At 48.2% G+C, this 11798-nt stretch overlaps 1 long non-coding RNA gene across 1 annotated transcript in view; it reads left to right on the top strand.

The window, feature by feature from the left end:
* Window positions 1–245: 245 nt before the first annotated feature.
* Window positions 246–11798, top strand: part of LOC116422013 — a 68533-nt gene continuing 56980 nt past the window's right edge. Inside the window, exons 1-2 of the long non-coding RNA XR_004232617.1 lie at window positions 246–1542; window positions 2455–2567. This is a non-coding gene — a long non-coding RNA (uncharacterized LOC116422013). The remainder of the gene's footprint in view (window positions 1543–2454; window positions 2568–11798) is intronic.

The following is an 11798-nucleotide window of genomic DNA, read 5'->3' as shown; positions in this document are numbered from 1 at the left end:
CACCTCCTCTGCCTCACAACAGACGCTAGAAAAGGGATAAAGGCCCCGTTTTACACAGGATGAAACAGGGATCCAGATGGGCTGCCCTGCTTCCTCCAGAGAAACATCATGTGTTTGTGTCACACACACACTCACGCTCACAGTGTCACTCACACACACTCACTCACACACACGCACCCAGTGGTCACTTATCTCTAGGAGCCATCTGGCCCCCTGACCCGTGACCGGCCACAGAAAGACCAAGGGGCACGCAGTCAGAGCTTTATTTTCTAATGCCTCCCGGACCCTGAATCGCCTTTTTTAAATCTCTTGAGGTACCCGCTAGGCAGTGGGAGGTCAGGCCACGGGGTCCTCCCGGCCTCGCATCTCTGACTGCTGCACTCTTCCTCCCCTGGGCCTCCCTCTGCCCGGCTCTGAAGTGGACGTGCTGGTGGAGAGTGACTCCGGGCCGCCGGCCCCTGACCCTCCGCTCCAGCTGCCACGTCTGTCTCGGGCTTGGCCAGTTCCAACCTTGGCCGTCCACAGCCGGGGCCTGGGGTCCGCCGGGGTGAAGGGGGTCCCCCGAGCTCCCGTGCACAGGATGGTTTTCAGTGACTTTTTCTTCCCTGCTTTGCAGATGTGCGTTTCTCTCCTGTCTTCCAGTGCTTCCTCAGGGGCCGCTGTGCATCCTCCCTGTGTCCCAGAGTCTCTGGTCCACGTGCCTGAGTCGTCGGCTCCACACCGCCCTGGGGTCTCCCTTCCCCACGTGGCCCGGGATACGACATCTGCCCTGCTCCCTCAGCATCCCTCCTCCCGCAGGGGAAGCCTCTTCCCTCCCTGGGCAGCCGGGGAGAAGGAACGAGCGTTTCCAGCCAAACCCCGGGCTGGCTTCCAGGGCGGGGGCAGGGAGCGGGCCCTCGTCCGCCACTTTAAGGAACTGGCAGTTGCCGGTTTAGAACCTTCCCTGTTCCGCCCACAGTTGGTTTGCAGGTTGGAGGCTGGCAGTTGGCCCGAGAGAAGACCTTGAAGAAGGAGAAGCTTCTTTTCAGGGGAAAATGGGAGTTTGGGGGGGACGGGGCTGAAAAGGGCTGGGAAAGGGTCCCCAGAGGAGCCGCCCCTGGGCTGCCGGAGGGGCTCCAGGCTCACATGTCTAACTCGCCAAGCAACTTTTTCGTTGGAGAGCTTCTTTTCAGTTTCTTTTGGAATCTGAGTTACTTCAGTCAAGTCACTCAGTTTAGCCTGAAAAGGGCCCCGAGGAGTCGAGTCCGGCCGCTGACTGCCCGGAGAATGGCAGGGGAGAAGCCGGGGGGCCGAGGGGCCCCGGTGAGCCGGAGCCGGCCCAGCCTCCCGTCCGGGGCCATGTTGGAAGTACGCAGGAACCTTCCACTTGTTCCTCCAGCCTCAAGCTCTGCCACAGGCCAGCCCCGTCTCACAGCCTCCGGTCAATGGGACGCAGCCTCTTGCTAGTCTTAATCTAGAAATGGGAGACAGCAAGGAAAACTGCAAACATTTAAGCAAAAGGTCTAGAAGGGACCTCCTCTCCTCCCCCCTCCCAGTTTACAGGTGAGAAAGATGAGAGGTGAAGGTCATGAGGGAAAAGTATTAGAATTGGAACTGGAACCCAGACCTTGGCTCCACCAGGGGCCTTCACTGGAAAAGCAAAAAAGTTGGTTCAGTGTTTTATCTTCCAGGACCTTTCTTGCTTTTCACTGGGGAATGAGGAAAAAAATCTATTTCCTTTGAACATACCCAATGCGCATATATGGCTCTTGTAGGGAATCCTTCGCCCTTGGGTCCCTTGGAGACTTGACTGATTTTTTGGAGGGAAAAGTTTCTCAAAGAAGAAATGATGGTGTGGGTGAACAAGCAGAGGGTAGAGACGTGTAGGGTCAGACGCTTCTCCCAAGCAGAGCCCTCAGCGAGGCAAAGGCTGACAGAGGAGAAGCTCTTCCTCCCCTCTGGCCTTTCCCAGGGACCATCCCCACTGGGCCTCTGTGTCTGCCTTTTATCCCTCTCCTGGATAGCGACCTCTGGGCACAAGGAACATGGCGCTGTCCCTTGCCTCCTGTCTGCCCTCACCCCATGGAAGGCCCCTCATATTGAATTCTGCTGTCCATGAATCCGAGGGTCCCGATGGCGGGGGGGGGGGGGGGGGGGGGGGGGGGGGGGGGAGGGAGTGAAGCGAAGGGGTGGCAATGACTTCCCTGCTGCAGGGGGTCATTGGTGCCCTGTATAGATCCGAAGCATCCAATGTGCTAACACCCTGAGGGTCCGACAGAGCACCCGCTGGGGAACTGGGGATCACGGGACGCGTGGGAGAGCTGGCCCAGAGACGTACGGGCCAGAGGCCGGAGCAGGGCAGGCAGAGAGACTTCTGGGACACTTCTTAGGACAGTCACTAAGCACATTTAGGGGAAGCCGGGGAACAAGGCTTCCCACAGACTAAGCTGGGATTGTCACCGATTCTCATTGTAGGTAGTTGGAGACACCTAAATTCACCGTATTGCTGGAATGTCGTGTCCTGGTGCCTTGGGCTGGATATGAGGAATTCAGAGAAGCTTCGGAGGACCTGGATGAGGCCGCGGGAGGTAAGGAGGGGCCGGTCAGACTTGAGTGTGGAGTCATACTGAGGGAAAGAACCTAGACTTGGGGTAGAGAGCTGGGCTCCAGGTTAGGGCTCGGGCTGGGCTAGCCCTCACACTGTGGCCCGTCGGAAATGGGCTTGTGCCTCTCGGCTTCCCCTCCCACACTTGTTAGACAAATCCCAGGCCAAACACTACAGCTGGACACTGACCTCCAGTGGGACTCAGCGAGGCTGGATGCAGACCTCCAGTGGGACTTAGTGGGACTGGACAGTGACTTCCAGTGGGACTCCCAGAGTTCTACTGCTCTGTGACTTTTCCCATCGCCTCCCTTGGTGTCTTTGCCAAGGGGCTTTTAGTGTTTCTGAGGGGTGAGAATCCTCTGGCCACTGCCGTCCTCCATTTCTGGGGCCAGTGGGGATGGCCTAAAGGTGGTACTCTGGGGTTCTAGTGATTGTGGAGGGGACCCATTGTCCAATAAAAGACTAAAGAGAAAGAAACCTTTGAAAACTGCTTAAATTTATTAAAATGCTGGTAATTGATGATGGAGATGATAATGACGATGATGATAAGGGTTACTTTTATTAGCATTATTATGGATATTCCCATTAAAAGCTCTTTCTCTCTGAATTTCTTTTGTCAGAGCAAACTTAGCGTGAAGATTTTAGTTTTAGTTACGATTTAGAAGGAAACAATTATTTTCTGCACTGGCCATTGAAATTGAAATTAGGGAAACCTTCCTAGACCTCAAAAAATGATGAAAAAGGAAATTTTGTCTTTTGTAAACTTCCAGCATCACTCCCTCAGACAAAATAAAGGCAGAGTAAGAGACCCCAAATGCTACAACACTCCCCAACACACACACACACACACACACACACACACACACACACACACACACACCAGTTGTTTGGAACGGGGATGGGGAGCAGCTGAATGCCAACAAATAATATTTATGAAGAAATTAAATGCAGGAATAGCATCTTGGCAAATGACAGAGCTGCTTCTCCAATAACTGTTCTAGCTTGTGCTCTGCCATTCCCATGCATCGGTACCCCTCTCTTTGGGGGTCGTGGTTATGGTTTAAAGATACAGTTCTTGTTTATTTTGGAAAAATTAAAAACAAACAAGCAAACGTCAAAGACGTGGGCTCCCCCCATTCCAGGGAGGAGATAGATGGCTTACTTCTAATTCCCATAAGGAATGACATGTTTGATTGTTTTTTTTTTTTTTAATCAATTACTTCCCTGGTCTTTGCTGAATAAAAATGGAGGTGTTGGAGCGTTTCCCTTCCACCTCAGATCATCTTTCTCATCACAAGGACATCTCTCAAGCTCAGATGTTTGATATGTTTAGTAAAAAGCATTAAAAATGTATTTTTAAATGGAGGATTAAAGGTCAAATGATGATTTTTGCAGCTTCTTTGCTCCTAAGATACCAAATGTGGGCCTTTTTGAGGGTAGAGATGCTGAAATATTCTGAGAAAAAACCAGGACATCCGTGTTGCCTGGTGGAAGTGTCAGCAGCCTATCTGCCCACGAGCACCACGGCCGCTTAGAATGGGCCGTGTCCCTCACAAACAGTCCTGCACGTGTGGGGAGAAACAATCGCCGAGATGCAGCTCCTAGAGTGTTAACCTTCAGATTCGGCAAGGTCCCATTGGAACGCTTGGGAGAGGGGGGCTGGTGGACACTCTGCGACTCATAAATCCAGTTTTCCAGAGAGATCCTTTGCACAGTCATCAATCTCACCTCCACCGTATTTTAAGGTCTGTTTCTTCTGGGACCTGTGCTCGTCTGGATTCGGTGACCAGGCCCGGGTCTCCTCGGTGGCAGGGATTTGTCTGCCTTAGGAAAAGGCCCGAGGAAGCCCAAGCCCCTGGGAGAGCCTCCTCTAACCACGCCGGCCTCCTGCTTGAGTTTGTAGCCAAGCCAAAGGCAAAGACAGAGGCTGAGGGCACTTTGTTCCTCCGAGGACCCTCCGAGGGACTGAACCGGCTTTCTGGCCCCGTGCTCTCAGGCAAGGCAGCGCTCATTTAACTTCACTGGAGCTTAATGAGCAGCTGGTCTCTGGATCACGTTGGCCAAGCCAGATAATGAGTTGGCTCTGCTTGGGGCTGGGAGAACTCAGGGCCATGTTGCCATCCTGTTCCTGCGCCAGTGAAAAGGCGCAAAGCTGTCACAAGAAAACAGGTGGTTGGCTGATATTTGTTGTTTCAATGTGTCCAGAATTAATTGGCTCCGGGCTCGGCTGGCACCCGATCCAGCCTGGATGCTGCATGACACGGGCGCTGAAAAACAGCTCCCTGTGGCGTCTTCGGAATACAGAAGGCAAATATTTGTGCATGCAGTGGATGGAGCCGCCATAATCTACCGTAAAAGCACATATCATCAGCCCATCTGGGAAGCTTCAAGGAAGTGCAGCCTGCTCACACAGTGGGGTCAATGTTCTGTGCCCAAGAGGGCCGGGGCGGGGCGCCCATCTGCTGTGCACATGCTTTAACTGGAGCCAGGAGAAAGGGCAGGCTCTTTCTTGGGGGGCTTCCTCCTCCTGCTCACCCCAACACAGAGACAGGTGTGGTGGATGAGGAGAAGGGGGAGGCTTTACAGGCAATAGGGGATGATCATGGAGCACAAAGGTGGGGGGGGAGAGGGGTCAGCCACCTGTGGTGTCTCTCTCCATGTGCATGTGTGTGCCCACGGATCCCGGATGGCGCCCAGAGAGAGCCAATATTGCTCTGAATTTTAGTCCAGCGACCGTGCTTGGGCCAATCCCGCCCAAGGAGTTGGTTGAAGAGCTGGAGTCCCTGGTAAGGCCTCTGGACAAAGCCAGCCCACTCAGGAAAAAGCACCGTTTCTCCCATTTATTTATCATGGACAGTGGAACTATTTCATCATTGTCAGGGTATGAAACCGACTCGAGAATCTGCCCATTAACTTGGGGAGCAAAGATTGATCACATGCAAATTGCTTCCCAAGTCCAAAGCAGTGAGAGAAATCTTAGGCTCTAAATGGGGAGAGGGAGCAACTGCTCCTCCAAGGAGCTCACAATCTCTTACACACGGGTCTCACCCTGGAACCTTGATCTGGAGCCGCCATTTGTGTCTTCTATATTTCATGAAGACTGGGCTCCAGCCCTCCCACTTTGAGAAGGTTTCTTCTGGTCATCCCACTGTCGGCACCCTCCCTCCCCTGTGAGATGATCTCCAGGCTTGAATGTGCCTGAGTGTTTTCCTGTTGTCTCCTGTACCCGATGTGACTCTGGGAAGGTAGAGGCTGATTTTGCTTGCCTTGATATTTTTAACGATTATCCCCTCAAGAAAAATCTCTTTATGTTTGTCTTTTTTCTGACCTTGTTAATTATGCCTCTTTTTAAAAAACATTATTTATTTTCGTACACATCGCTTTATGAATCATGTTGGCAGGGAAAAAATCAGAACAGAAGGATAAAACTATGGTAGAGAAAAAAAAAACAGAAAAAAGTGAACGTAGCATGTGATGATTTACTTTGTCTCCATAGTATTCTTCCTGGATGCAGATGGCACTTTCTATCCAAAATCTAGTGAGATTGCCTTGGATCAGTGAAATACTGAGAACCACCAAGTCTCTCATAGTTGATCATCCCACATCCTTGCTGTTAATGGGACAAGGTATTCCTGGTTCTGCTTGTTTCACTCAGCATCAGTTCGTGTAGCTCTATCCACGTTCATCATTTTCTATAGAACGATAATATTCCATTACCTTCCTGCACCACAGCTTGTTCAGCCAATCCCCAATTATGGGCATCTGCTCATTTTCCAATTTTTTACCACAAAAAGAGCCGCTACAAACATTTTTGCACATGTGGGTCCTTTTCCCCCATGGTTTACTTGGGATACAGACCCAGGTTGGATCAATTCACAACTCCACTAACAATGTATTAAGTGGCCCAGTTTTCCCATATTCCCCCATCCATATTCCTGTATTCCCATGATCCACTGATCATTCTTTTCCTGTCACCTTAGCCAGTCAGAGCTGTGAGGTAGTACCTGAGTTGTCTTAATTTATATTTCTCTAATAGTAATTCTGAGCATTTTTTCCTGATTTAGATGGTTTTTTAATAACTATAAGGTGATTAAAGATGGCTTTAATTTCATCATCTGAAAATTGTCTGTTTTTATCCTTTGACTATCAATTAGAATGACTTGAATTCTTTGTATTTACTTCCCTTTTAATCTTGTTTTTGTTGGTTTTGCTTGTGTAAAACCTTTTTTAATTTAATGTAATCAAAGTTGTCCATTTTGCCTTTCATAACATTCTCTTGGTTTTTTTTAGTCATATATTCCTCCCTTCTTCAAAGATTGGATAGATAAATTACCCCTTGCTTTCCTAATTTGTGTATGGCATCATTCTTTCTGCCCAGATTATCCATTTTGACCTTATTTTGGTTTGGGGTGCGAGATGTAGGTCTATGTCAAGTTTCTGACACATTAAACTCATTTTTCCCAGCAATTTTTGTCAGATAATGAATTCTTATTCCAGAAGCTGGCGGCTGAGTATCAAATACTGGATCGCTATAGGGCCTTGATTGTGTGTATCTAACCTATTCCACTGATCCACCAGCCTACTTCTCAGCCAGCACCAAATGGCTTGGATGGCCGCTGCTTTATAATAGAGTTTCAGGGTTGGTACAGCTAAGACACCATACTTTGTATTTTTTTCATTAATTCCCTTGATATTCTTGCCCTTTTGTTCTTCCAGATGGATTTTGTTATCTTTTCTAGTTCTATAAAATAATGTTTTGACAGTTTGATTGGTGCGGCAGTGAACAAGTGGGCCAATTTAGGCAGAATTGTCATGTTTATTAAATTAGCTTGGCCTAGCCATGAGCACTTGATATTTTTCCAGTTTAGAGCTTACTTTGTATTTGTGTGAGAAGTGTTTCTAATTGTGTTCCTGTAGTTCCTGGGTTTGTCAGCTTTGCTTCTCTGATTAAAACGTGAGAGTCTCTTGGGCAAGGCGGCTGCTTTTGCTTCCCACCATGATGCTGATGGCAGGGCTGGGCAAGGGAGCCTTGCTGCATTTTGTCACCGATTTCCATTCCCCTTCCGTGCCTGGGCGAGTGTTCTCTGGCCACTGGAAGGAGACAGGAGGGCTGATATCTGAAGATCCCTTTTCTGGTCCCTGTCTGAGCCACCCCGGGCCCAGCGCTAATGGAAATGTGTCCTGCTGGCGAGGAAGTCATCACTGGCAGTCAGTTTTATCACAGAGAATGGGTCTGGACAGGGGAACAAGGCTTACCTCATGGCCTGAAGCTGTTCCGTGGAACTAAAATGAGACAGGTGTCTCTGGACTGTCAGCACTTCTGCCCGGCTCAGCTCTCAGATGAATAGGCCATTCAGCCCAAGTTTATTATAAAGGCAACATTAAATGAACTTACTACAGGAAGAGGAAAAAGAGCGGCTCTGGGGAGCAAGAGGCATTTGCCAGCTGGGTGAGAGACCCAGCAATGGAGAGTGGGGGGCACAGGAGGCGGGCATTGGGAAGACTCTTTTACCTGGGGTGCAATGGAATAGCTCTAATTCAGAAAGGACATTGGCTGGAGTTGGGTAAAGAAAGTGATATTTTTCAAGACATAAGAGAACCAGGAAGCTTGAGAAGGGAGGTAATGAGGGAGGAGAAGGTAGCCCAGAAGGGCAGAGTCCATTCCAGCATAAAGAGAAGGGCCCGACTACAAGAGAACTGAGATCAAGGAGTGATGTTTGGATCAAGGAATCTTGGAGCCCAAGTCTGTCTTCCTTGATGCAGAAGAGAAGAAAATGGTCATTCCAGAGACTCATCAGCATTAGCCTAATTCTGGCTTCAATAAAAACCTGCTAAAAGAGAGGGAGGCAGTTCTAGGGCGTGCGTCCTGCCTGGGTGAGAGCATCTGGAAGTAGCTCTGCCCCAACCCTCCTGGTCCCTTTTAATGAACCCCTGAAGTAATGAAGCAAAAAGGATATATAATGAGCCCCTGCCCTACATAGCACTGCCCTAGGTGGGGTGCAGGAGAGAAGGCTCCTTCAGGGAGTTTGTCATTCACTTTGTGAGGGGGAACAAGTTAGGAAACTGGAAGTCAATTAGATGGTGTATGTGTGGAAAAAGGGAGAGACTCCCTTGGGCTGAAGCAGAGAGAGGAGCTTCCATCCCAATGTCACCAACATGAATTAAGCGCCTCATACCAAGAATGGTGCTTTATGTGGGGACAAACACTTGAAAACAAGGAGCAGAACCTCATTCTCTGGACATGATGGGGGGGGTGGAGACCCAGAATGTCAATTAAAACCTGAGCGAGTATTTGGACTTTTTTGAAAGGTCAAAGAAAGAACAGCCAAAGGGTGTCGGGTAGTTTCCCTCGGGAAGGTCAGGAAAGGCTTTGTGAAGGTGCTAGGCTGCTTTTCATTGAACCTTAAGGGACTGGCCCAGTGTCCGGCCCAAGGGAAGGATCTAGTTAATTCTTCGTGGATTGTTTTATAGGAAGTGGCAGCCGGGCTGGTTCTTGAAGGAAGAGAAGGATGGGGATGCAAATCTCTGTAGGCTGATAGACCTGATAGACCTCCTCCAGACTCAAATCCACTTGCCCATTTTTTAACAAATGAATGAGACCTGAGAAGGTTAAGTAGCTTGACCATGATGTCAGAGGCAGGAGAGTGGAGAATCCAGTCCAGTTTAATGGAGAGCACAGATCAATTCACAGAAGTGGGACATATAAGGCAAAATCAGACATTCTAAATTGTCTCCAATATGGGAGACTAAAAAAAGTGATGAGAAGTTGCTGTGAAGAGAGAGAAAGACAAGGCCACAGGGTATACGTCTTCCTGGATAGACTTGAGGAGGTGCTGAACTCTGGATCTGCAGCCTGACCTGATAATGCTCATAAATTAGAAAAGGGATTTTGGGGGCAATAATGAGGTTTTACTGCAAAGAGCATCAGAGAGGAAGGGAAAGAAATAAAGCAGTCATTTACTGAAAGCCTACTATGCGCCGGTGCTGTAGTAAGAACTTTAAAATGTCATCTCATTTGTTCCTCACAAAAGGGGAGGGAGGGGGGGAGTAGGTACAGTCAGAAAACTAAGGATAAGGGATTAATCGCCTTGCCCCCAGGTGAGTGTCTGAGACTGGAAGTCAGTGGGATTGAAGCCAGATCCTTTGCCCTACACAGCTCATGGCCCAGCTGTTACCGCCACGGAGGGCAGAGGTGTGGAAGTGACTGGGAAGATGGTGATAGCAGATAAGAGTTTTAGAGGAAGTTGGTTAAGATTCTGTACCTGTTGGGAGTCAGATCCTGGCTGGAGACCTGAGATCTTATTTGTAGAGAAGGTGCCAATTGACATTGAGAGTTTCCCCAGCCAGGAGCACTGACCTCCCTTTCCCTCAGTCTGCAGGGAAACATCCAGATGTCATTCACTGAAATAACTCTTTAATAGTCAGCCAGCACAGCAGTCTCCAGGACCAGCCTTATTCTCTCCCACATCAGTAAGAAAGTCCTGGAAGTCAATGTTCTGGTGAGGAGGGAGTTGGGGAAACGTTATAAGGAGACATATTTAAACTCAATATAGGAATGAACATGATAAAAAGAAGGATCATCCCCAGAGAAGGGCAGCTTCATGATGTGAGTTTAATTTATTGCTGGAAATATTCAAGCAGAAACCAAGCAGAGGTATCCCAAAGAGCATAGGACATTTGGAGCAGGGATCTTTAAATGACTCTTCTTTCATTGAAGATCCTGCCTTTCTTTGAACTCAAGATTTAAGATCCAAAGGGAAACTGGAGTCCTAAGAGGAAGGATTTTTATGATAAGTTTTGAAGAATTTAAACTCAACATAAATAAGCAAGGAATTCTCATCACATGTGGGCTTTCCTTGGCCCATAATGGGCCTTGTGGGAGTTGGAAGTAAGGTAGTCTACGAAGGGGAAGCATGTTACTAATGGATTATGTCCCAATAGGAGGTGGGGGCTCTTCCACTTCACTTTTCTTAACAAAGAAATATAACAGGATTAGACTTTTTGTATTTCTCCTGCTCAAAGTTTATTAGTCAACCTTTTTCCTTTTAGAACTTTCTTAATTTCATCCCCTCCTCTGGAACCATCTTAGGAAGGAAAGAATCTATTAGAAACAAGAAAATGAATTTGAAGCCAAATGAAAATTAAAATCAGGAACAAAACCAACTTTTTTTCAGAAGGAATTTAGACATTTGTTTCTTTAACTTATCGTTTGTTGGGATTGAGAAAGTCACAGCGTCAGCTCCGACTGGACACCACAGATGTCCCCAAAGATACTTTCCAGGAAACTTCTGTCCAGCCATTGTGGACAATGTGGGAAGCAAGTAGAGCGTTAGGAAGAGAGAAAATGAGGGAGTTGAGATGGGGGCAGAATTACTGCTTAAGAAGGGCCAGATCCGGAACTACCTGGTAGATAGAATGTCTGTGGCTCTCTATCAGAATAGACACGTCAGTGAGATGGCATTTCATATTAGCAAAAGGACAGAGTTGAGAGGGAAGAATTAAAATAGCTGCTGGTGTTGGAGCCATTAGGGGACTTCCATGGTATGAAAAGTGATGAATGGTCCACACCACAAAGAAAGCAGCCCCATGGGAAGGAATATAGGGGATGCAATGCCATGACCTTGAGGTTCTCTCTTGCAACTTGATCCTGACCTTTAAAACCTCAAAATCATCTTTCCTGCTGTCTCATCCTGGAAACTCCCTCAGCATCCGGAGCATCTTTGCTTTGGGTCATCCCATTACTCCTTTGACCTGTTGGCCCTGGAATATGCTTCTAAAAATCCCCTTAAGATGGAGTTTGTGCTGCAGAACCTGCCTCTGGTGAAGGGATCCAGGCCAGCTTACCTTTGTTTCCCTCCTGGCTCTGTTCCAGACTTTCTGCTCACTCCCTGGGCAGATTCATTCTCCTCTTAGCTCACCATCACTACCCTGCTTTTCGGTTGTTTTATGTGCGGAGTTCCCCCACTAAAGTATAAGCTCCTTGAAGACAGGACTCTTATGTTTGTATCCTCAGAGCTTAGCCCGGGGCCTACCAAGAGCACTTGGGAAATGCTTCTTGCTTTCCTAATTGTGTAAAGTCAACCTGAGGGAATAACGAATCTGTAAAACTGATGGTTCTGCTCAGAATTTAGAAACTGGAAACAAGTTTGAACAGTTTGAATGAAGAGTCTTTAAAAAATAACAACCAAATCTAAAATATGTCAATTGTTCTGTG

This window comes from Sarcophilus harrisii, chromosome 2 (genome assembly GCF_902635505.1).
Source record: "Sarcophilus harrisii chromosome 2, mSarHar1.11, whole genome shotgun sequence".
NCBI lineage: Eukaryota > Metazoa > Chordata > Mammalia > Dasyuromorphia > Dasyuridae > Sarcophilus > Sarcophilus harrisii.
This window is presented reverse-complemented; position numbering and strand designations above follow the sequence as displayed.